The sequence below is a fragment of the Dipodomys spectabilis genome, unplaced genomic scaffold, assembly GCF_019054845.1.
Source record: "Dipodomys spectabilis isolate Male_0828 unplaced genomic scaffold, ASM1905484v1 ptg000301l, whole genome shotgun sequence".
NCBI lineage: Eukaryota > Metazoa > Chordata > Mammalia > Rodentia > Heteromyidae > Dipodomys > Dipodomys spectabilis.
In genome coordinates this window covers 4,200,720-4,211,141 of record NW_024870978.1, presented here as the reverse complement: position 1 = coordinate 4,211,141, position 10,422 = coordinate 4,200,720, and the positions used below count along the sequence as shown (strand labels likewise).

The 10,422-nt window shown below is 32.0% G+C and overlaps 1 pseudogene; it reads left to right on the top strand.

The window, feature by feature from the left end:
- Positions 1-370: 370 nt before the first annotated feature.
- LOC122127464 lies at positions 371-470 on the top strand (annotated as a pseudogene).
- Positions 471-10,422: the final 9,952 nt, after the last annotated feature.

The following is a 10,422-nucleotide window of genomic DNA, read 5'->3' as shown; positions in this document are numbered from 1 at the left end:
CATTTGGGAAACTTTAAGCTGCAGAAGTAGCTCTTAAGCAAAGCTTACTTTGAATCCATTAGCTCCACAAAGCTAACTCAGTTCATAAATATGTACTTGAAAAGTCATCACATTTGGACCTAGTTATAAAGGCTTCAAATTATGATCAGGTTTAAAATGAAAGAGACTTAAAATAGTCATTGACAAAAAATTGCAAGTCTGAGCAATCTATGGAACAATATAAATTTTTCCACTATACACAGAATTTTAGGGAAATAAGATCAATACCATTGTTAGGAACAATAAGGTTTCCTTGTTACAAATAGACAACCAAGGATGTATGCCTGTATAAAGATTGCATCATTAACTACTCAAATTTACAGTATACTATATGCTTCAGCAGCAAATCTACCCAAATTACAGCAATTCAGAGATTAACATGGCACTTGTATAAGGATGATATAAAAATTTGTGAATTGTTCCATATTTTTCATTCTTCAGATGCAAGAAATGAAAAGTAGTTATTAAAAAGTTGATTACAAAGATACAAGTGTAACAATACATGTAATTCATGGAATTAAAAGTTAGTTTGACATCAGTGTATAAGACCTTTACCTTAGAAAGGCCTCTATATTGTATAACCTTTACAAAACTTTTGAAATTAGATAACATTGTCATTTTATCCCAAAGAAATATAATAATATAAGGACCTAGGATAAAAGAAATCTTAAACAGTTTCTATATGGAATGCAATCCGAAAGGACACATTTTTTTAATGAACCTATATATTATAAATCAATGTAAAATTGAAAGTATTATATCTAGGAGAGAATGAAATAGATTATGGACATTATACAAACAGAATACAGACTATTTCAAAATATACTTTTTTCAGATAAGTACCAGAAATATCTTAGGTTTCTGTACTACTCATTTCAACAGATAAATTAAAATTATTTCTGATTAAAAAAATCACAAACTATGCAAAAATCATTATAGAGTTGTACAAACTACTCAAAGACATTTTTATTTCAAAGTCAGGCAATTTTCTTGGAAGAATACCATAAATTTCATAAATTTTTACAATAAGATATTGCTGTTACTTTGTATTGTGAAAATATTTTGGAAGGACACAATGGATGGAATAGCATTTTTGAAATTTAAGAAACTTAACCAAACCATTACGACTTAAGACAAGAATTTGTACAACCTCCACAACTTCAAAGAGGTAGTGATACATATTATCCTTTTGGCAATATCAAATGCAGTGTCTTCCAAGTTGTTCTTCAGAAATGATTTGATGAAATGTTTCAATAGAAGGAGATCCAGCATGTTTTTGCTCCCTCTATTCCTAGAAGCAAGTTGCCAGGGGGTCAAGAGGCCTTTAGTTTGGGCAATGATATCTGCATCATGATGAAGTAAGAAAGAAACCACTCTGGTATTATTCCACGTATAAGCACTGGGCAGGTGTGTAAAGCTATTCACAGTTATTGCATGAATATCTGTCTTCAGCCAACAACTGATTGACAATGTCTAAGTGTCCACTGTAGGCTTCCCAATGAAGAGAAGTATACTCATCATCACCCCTAGTATTCACACGAGTGGTCTTTTTGGAAAGTAGTCTCTTCACTGTACTAAGTTGATTATTTTCGGCAGCCCAAAGAAGAAATTTGCGTGGATCGTTCTCCAAATTTTTTTCTTGCAAATGATACCATTCTTCACCTTTTTATCTTGTTCCTTGTCTTCATCAGAATTGCCTAACCAGTGACTGTGAGTATCAGTGGGAATGAGGTGTCCATGTATTTCTCCAATAATTCATGTTGGTTGAACTGGTAAGAAAAATCTGATGAATTTTCTGTATGTTTTTTTCACTATGATTTATTTTCTCTTTTTCCATTTTTGCTAGTCTAAATTATTCTACCTGGATAGTAGGGATTGATAGAGAGCAGAGAAAGATTTTCCTCTGTACTCAAAGGTACAGAATGAAAATGAGGACCAGTGGTATCTTCATGTGCAGCTTATTCTAGGAATGAGAAAATATGAAATAATGCCTTCTATGTAAATGATTTGGGAAATGGCAGAGCAGAAAGTTGCAATCATGCAACTAATAATATAAAAGCAAAATATATTAGGATAATTATGGAGCAATCATATTATCTATGAGAACCATGAAAGAGAGAGAGGAAGAGAGAGACAGATGTGCAGTGACCTAGCTAGCCAAAAAACCCATGCCTCTGATCAATTTATGGAGGAAACAATTTTATTTTTAAAAAAGAGATGGAAATACAATTTATATATTTATTTGAAATTAGTAAATATATTTTAGTACCTTAAATAAAGAGACATAGCTTTGATCAAATTACAGACAAGAATCTAAATCCTTGATCTGACAAATCAGTTGAATCATACTTTTCCTGTACAATGAAAGAATGGGTCCATTCTAGGAAAGCAGCTAGAGAAGGCAGGTCGATTATATCTGTGACAAAACTTTTTGGGAAATGGTATCAAGGATAACTTACTGGTGATCCACTTGCTCTGCAAGTGTGATTATTAACTATTGCTTGCTGATTCTAAACTATTGCTTTAATAATTATATTCTCCAAGAAAAAAAGTGAAATTTAATTGATAGAAAGGTACTACTAATACATTTTGACTTCTCATTAAGTACCTTCAATCATCAAAATCACAAGAAGAAAATAGACAGGCCGACTTTTTTAGATGAAAACTAGTGTCTTTAAAAAAACAAGGAATTTAAGTAGACCTACAAATGACTTCTAATTTATTACTGCATTATACTTGTTTCTAATGTTGAGTAAGAATAAATAATAGATGTATTAGACAGCTCTTAAAGCTCATATGTTCAATACTGAGTTCTCTTATATTATATCATGGTATTTTTGTTTATGGCCTTAAGAAATTTACTACCATGAATTTCTGACAATATCATCACTGTACATCTTGCTTCTATACTCTGTTTTAAATTAGTATCTAAGTATGTGCATTAGATAACTATAGAGGAAAAAGTAGAAGTCACACTGGTGGCTTATGTCTTTAATTCTAGCTAATCAGAAAGATGAAATCTGAGGATTGTGGTTTGAAACCCGACCAAGCAAAAAAATAGTCCATTAGATTCTGATTTGAAATTAACCAGCAAAAGCTAGAAATGGAGCTGTGGTACAAGAAGTAAAATGCTAGCCTTGAGAAAACTAAAACAAAAAAATTACAAATTTTGGGACAGAGGCAGGCCCTAAGTTCAAGCCTTAGGTTTACCACCAAACAAATGAATTAATTAAATACAATAAATTAATTGGTCACATGTGGAGAGGCAAGTAAAATGAAATACGCATGGTGACTAGATTGTGTATTATTTTGTAATAAGAAAAATTATCATTTGTCCTAATCACTAATATTTTATTTGAGCTCTTTTATACAATAAACTCTGAATTTAGCATTCATGTATATGTGTGTGTTCATGTGCGCCCATGTGTGTATGTGTATATGTGTGCGTGTGCTGTTGGAATGTTGCTTGCCAGTGTGGACAAGTTGAGGCTGAAAAGACCTAACTGTGTTGCAATGTTTTTATTTATCAGTGTTCTGTCATGTCAATTCAGTGGAACCACCCTCTGTACATTGTATTTGTCAAATAATATCATGATCATAATCAAATTGTTTACAACATTAAGTTAGCTAAAAGTGATCACTTTCAGCTCTTATTATATGTTAGTAAGAAGATACAGATATAATAAGGTAGTAAGTTATTTCTGTAAGATGATGATCCGTACAAAATATGTATTTAACCTCTTAAATTGATAATACGATTAAGATATACTCATGGAGTGAGTTTGACCTACTTGACCAAACAGGCATTACTACTCTCTGGTTCTTCCTGTGAAACACAAGATGGATGAAAATAACTTTCTTTGTAAGATCATATCTATTCTCACTAAGATAATAAAAACCGTATTTATTAGGTTTAGATATCTCATCATATTGACTGAAAATCAGTATTGTGGATATGCTTGTTACATAAAACATTCAAAAACAAACAAACAAAAAGTACGTGTCACCTCCAGATTGTGGATGCATTTGAAGTTGTTTTTTACATGCAAATTTATTTTTACTAATGGTTCTTTTGTGAGAGTAACTATCACAACTTTAACAACTAAGGCTTTTCGAAAATCTTTTCCAATATAAATAACATCCCCGAGCGAGTGTTGCAATTTCTGAAAACCCTTTGAGTATTTTATTATTATTTTAGTTCATTGACTATACAGGTAAAGACATTTCTGAAATAAGTATTGTTAAAATCCGAAACTGTAAATGGGTATACAGGCTTTTTTTTTTTTTTGCATCATTTTATGAAAAGCCAGCTCTTATGAAACTAAATAAAATAGAATAAAAGAATGCAAGTGAATTGGGTAAGCTAATTCTTAGTATAACTTTGTTTTCTATTAACACAGTCCTTTGAATGTAGATGATCCAGTTAAATTATTTCCTTTGTGTCACTGCGCTTCAGTTATTTTTAGAATCTTTGTAGTGATAAGAGTAAATTTGTAATATAAATAAAGGTCTTTAAAAATGATTAGGATTAATCTTGTGTTTTATGTCCTACTCCCAAGAAAATGAGTTATATCCAAGTTTTAATAGTTTCAATAGTATCAAAAGGAATTTAAAAAATGCAATAGCATTGGTGTCTTTTTAAAGCAATTCTATTCACAAGTTGGAGAGTCTTTAATTCATGCTTAGGTCTTGGTGTCTATGATTTTTAACTGATCGTTCCTAACATTAATGATAGGTCAGACTGCATTTTTGGGTATATGAAAGGAAAAATATTTATCTGAGGTCAAAGGTGATTTGTATATCAGTCTTGCTTTAATAGCATTTTAAAGTAGTACATTTCTCTCAAAATGTTGGGTATAAAAAGCAATCAAAATACTTCTAATGGTAATCAATTTAGGTGAGCTACAATGTGGAAATGATTGGTCCACAAGAACTGCAGTCTGTTTCCATCAGGAATTGGGCAGGTCATTCTTTCAGTAAGAGTGTTTTAAAAAGAGATGTGTTCCCCAGGCATTGCAGTGTTGAGTCATGGGATAGAATATGATTTCTAGCATTTTGAGTTAGAAATCAAGAATGTTATAGTTTAGAAGTTTCTTTTACCAGGGAGGTATAAATTGATTATGGCCTTGGAATTTTCATATTACAAAATAAAGTGAAATATTGTTAGAGTCTACACAATAATTCTGGGAAATTTTCTGAGAATTAGTAGACTAAGTGCTGGTATTTTAGTCATAAAATAGAATGAAGTTATTTGATACAATGGTAGATGGGCCTCAGGCTAACACTTACCATGTGTGCAATGCTGTATTAGTAATTCCAACTCTGAAGACCTCAATATCATTATCTGAGAATTAAAAATGGAAATAGTTCCACTTTATGGAATTATTGTGAGGATTAAATTAGATACCATAAGTAAAGTACTTGGAAAAACAATCCATCAGCATATGGCACATTCTATTTGTTATTTTATCATGTGATCAATTCTAACACTTTTACTGTGAGTTTATATTGTGTATCTTTATGATGTGCAATGTGATACATTGATATTCATTGTGTTGGTCACTTTTCTGTCACTGTGAGGAAAATAACTGCAAAGAAAATTTCTGAGGAGGAATCTCTTATATTGACTCAAGGTTTAAGAGAACACAGTTTAAGATCAGATGTCTCCATTGTTTTTAATTATATTTTTATTATCTTAACTAGTTGTACAAAGGAATTTCCATTTAACAATCATTTTCTTAAGTACAATGAATCTTTACATAATTTTCCCACACCCTTCCAAAACTCACTCTACTTAAATTTTTTCTAGTTTCCACTACTTGTATTGAATATTATGCCTTCACTCTCTTCCTCCATAACTATCTTTATTCCTTCCCTTTGAATTCCACTCACATCTTCCAAGTGACAGTTTCCTAGTTTTTATTTTGTTGGATTAAAAGTTCACTTTTATAAGAAATTACACCTTTGAAACACTCTTCTGAAAATAGCATGCTTTGGTTAATATTGTTGTGTAAACTTGTATAAAGTTCTAGCTTTCAAATATGCAACAGAACATGGGTCCTTTTTGTGTCTGGCTCTGACTTAGTCTAGTTAACATATTTTTAGATCTAGTTTTTCCTTGCAAGTAATGTAACAGTCTTCATAATGGATAGGTACAATCCAATTGTGTATATATGCCACACTTTCTCCAACTAGCCCTCCGCCAAAGGGCATCTTGGGTGTTTCCATAACTTGGCTACGGTGAATAGTGCAGCAGTGAATATGGTTGTGAAAGTGATGTTACTGTAACTTTTTGGAAGAATTCATCATTATCTTTCTGGGAGCAATCCTCTAGCCAGTTTTCCAGAATAAGCACATCCCTCCCTCATCTCCATCACAACATATTGCAAGTCGTCAAAAACACACTACCCACTACAGGTCTCAATAAGCTAAAACCACACCGTGCCCATATACTTTCAATACATTTTTTTTTCATAATTGTACATATAATTTAGTGAGAACTTTCTATATACTTTCCTAATGTGGGAATGAGGGACATGACAATAGAGTAAAAGTAAGAAATATGCAATTTAATTAGCTATTATCATATTTAAAATCTTTTCCAGCTCTAACTCTGAGCCTCACTTACTATTATTTTAATCTTTATTTGATTACTTCATCTATCCCCTGAATTATAACAGGTGAGTTAAATACAAAGGCAAAACGTGTGATTTGATTTTGACACTCATGTGTGCACAATATGGGCCACTAGGTGGATAGGAATTAATAGCTATTATCCATTTTGTTAAAGTAGAGATGGTTTTCCCAAACTGATTCTAACAATTCATATTCCATTCAACAACAGGAAACGTGTGACAATTCCTTTTGTTTTACTTCTCATTAACTTTTGTTTCCATTTTATTTTATAATGAAGGATGATTTCATAAATCTACTGTAGATAAAAAAATGTTAAAATATTTCTATCCGTATGCAGTGATATATATAAATATATACACATATATATTACACAGGTTATATAAAGATAATTATAACTTCTGTAACTGTACAATTTACTAAATTATTAAAAACATGGATGGCTCATGCCTGGAATTCTGGTTACTTTGGAGGCTGAGACCTGACGATCATAGTTTGAAGCCATCCTGGCCAGGAAAGTCCATGAGCCTCTTATCACCAAACAACCAAGAGAAAATCATAGTTGGAACTGTGGCTCAAAGTAGTAGAGTGGTAGCCTTGGGAGAAAAATCTCAGGGACATCACCCAGGCTCTTAGTTCAAGAACTACAATCTACCCCCAAAAATCTATTAAATTTATACCTGTGTAATACAGTATTTCCATCCTCCAAAGGCACATCCATGCTCATTTGCAAGGTAACTCTGCTTTGTCTGAAGTACCACAAAACATTATCACTTAAGTAGAAAGCATTGCAAAGTGGGTTAATTGTATCTCTCTCATGGATTTTTCTTCACTCAAATATTCAAATGTTACAATTATTCCAATTATTTAAAATCATAGCTTTTTTCTTTAATACCCATAATATTAGAGTTTGTATTGATTGTCTTGCACCCCCTAAATATGTGTTGCTACACTTTGTCATGTCCCCAGTCCTAAATTACCATGATTATTTTTCAGATACTTTTGTATGATCTTGGGCTCAGTCCACATTATATTATTCTTCTTGGAATTTAGAATAACAGGTGCATGGCATTGTGTACAGATCTTTCTGTCTAGTCTGGGATTTAGCCACTATCCTCACAGCAGTAGACTCCCATGTAGTCAGGATTTTTATAAGCTTGACATAGGTGATTTTTTCAAATCTTTGCATTTCCTGCAGGTTCTTGAGTACTGAATTGATTTGTGTTTTCTTGGGTTGTTTTGTTTCATTTGAATGTATGTTATGAATTGTTCCTCAATTTTCCTTTTGTTTCTTTCGATCAAGTTCTTACCTAGAGTGCTGAGAAAAAAATTCTTCTTTCTCAAGATAGTCTAGGGGAACATTATTTATTCAAAAGCAATTTCAGTAATATTTAAACACCTTCATATCTATGAGTGGTATACAAATGGTAAGTGATGACAAATGTCTTTTTATTTCCACAGTAATCTTTGGCATACACAGACAGATCATGAAATATATGAAGATAATAAAACTACAGATGTTTGCCAGGAGGAGAAAAACCTATTTTTAATTGTTTTACAGAGGCTTCCCTTCTAGTGAAAGAAATATGCTTCTTGATTCAGAATTTCATAAAATTATATTGCTGGGAGGAACCTAAACAATCATCTAATACTACAGAATTGAGGGAGATGAATCGACTTCCTGAATAATTCACTCTTGGGTCAAATAAAAGAAGGCTTCCAAAAAGAGAGTTGACTGTAGAGAAACATGATTAGTTTTATGTAAATAGGTGCTTAGCTGATTTTGTTAATTTGTGAACTAATACAGGGAAATACAGTAAAGTAAGGTAAAAAAAGAACTTCACATTGAAATACTCATTTGTGTGTGTGTTTGAGAGTTGTGCACACATGCACGTATATACACGCATGCACATTTGCAGGTTCTGCTGCAGTCATTCATCATTCCTGAGGCTTGATAATGCCCTAAGCATCTGTGCCCAAGGACAGTTGTCTACCAATTGAGCCATTATTCCACTTCCGTTTTTTTGGAGATAATCTCATGTATTTTCATGATTGGACTGGCTTTGAACAGTGGTCTTCATGTATCAGCTTCCCAAGTAGCAAGCTAAGCCTATTCAACCTCTAAGTAGCTGGTTAAAATTCTATCTGTCCTCTATGCTTCACTGCTCTTTTATTCTTTTCCTGAGGCATTCACAAGCCGAAGTCATATATATGTCTTGTTGCTTTATAAAATACTCTTACTGCTTGGCGCCAGGGCTCCCATCTGTACTCCTAAGTTCTGAAGAGGTTTGAGAACAGAACCCAGGCCAAAAGTTTAGTGGACTTTCTTCTCAAACTGTAGCTGGGTGCATTGGATCATTTCCACCATCCTACAGTATCTACAAGCTACGATTGGAAGGACTTCAGAATCCGGGCCAGCCAAGGTAAGAAGCTAGACAAGTTGGTGTGCAATTCTGATGCCATTGATGATGGGAAGGCTAACAGGACAGATTAGGTGCATGTTCTTGTCGAAAGTGAACCCCTATCCTAAAATTAACCTCTGATATGATGCCAACCTAACAAGAACAATACCCCAAGTTGAAATCCCCACAATTTCCCACAACCAAAATATGTATATAAATTAACATCCAAAAACTGTACAATCTGTTTTTTGCTCCAATATCAGCTTTATCTGATTATTATATGATGTGACAGCATAGTTTCTTCATTAAAATTAAGATATATTTTAAAAGACCTAGAAAATTCTTTCTCACTTATTAAGTGCAAACAGCAAATTGCCTCATTTCTTACATATTTGACTACCACTATAAATTCATCTTATGATTATTATTAATAGTAATATATTCTGATTTATTACTTTACTTGCAACTTTTTTTTAACTTTTTGCTTCTCTGCTGAAGTATAACTATTTAAATAGTATCTTCAAAGTATATTCCTTGGGTACTTAGGGCAGTTTTTTACAAAGTTTTAAACCAATGGATTCTAAGAATTCTTAATCGGTATACTATTTGGTTTATTTTTAATTTCAATTTAATTTTATTGTAAAGATAGTGTACAGAGGGGATACAGTTACATAAATAAGGTGATGAGTACATTTCTTATGGAAGGAACATTGATTTTTTTTTTGTGCACTCAAAAAAAGAACTGCTGATGCTTTTGCTGTTGCTATTGATTAATGGTTACTTTTTGCTTTCTTTGTTTATGTATTTTTTATTATAAAATTGATATACAGAGGCTTTACAGTTACTTAACTCAACTAAAGAGTACACTCCATTTTATTGTCTAAATTTCTAATTTTGAAATTAATTGCTTATTTTCTTTTGTTTCTTTGGGGTAATTCTTTTTTTCAGAGTTGTAGGATTAGTTAATTTAATTTTGCATGATTTTTACACATGTAAATTATTCAGAAACATATATTTTGCTTTTAAAATATTTAACATGTGAATATTTAAAAATTATTTTCTTAATTTTTATATGGTTGGTGAATTTAAATAAATTTATTTTCTCATAGTTCTAATCATATTTGTCTAGGTAACAAATAATATATTTTCAAGAAGCACATACTTTATTAAGAAAGGCTTCATTACCTGGTCACTTTTTGGAAATATTTGTATTTGAATTAAAAAAAAAAGTTTGAGTTGGGCCTTGTGAATTGTGGCTTCCATTTTCTAGCTATGATGGGAAGTGCAAATAGGGTTTGTACTTAGGGAGAGACTGAGAAACTATGAGAACTTATTATAAAAATATCCA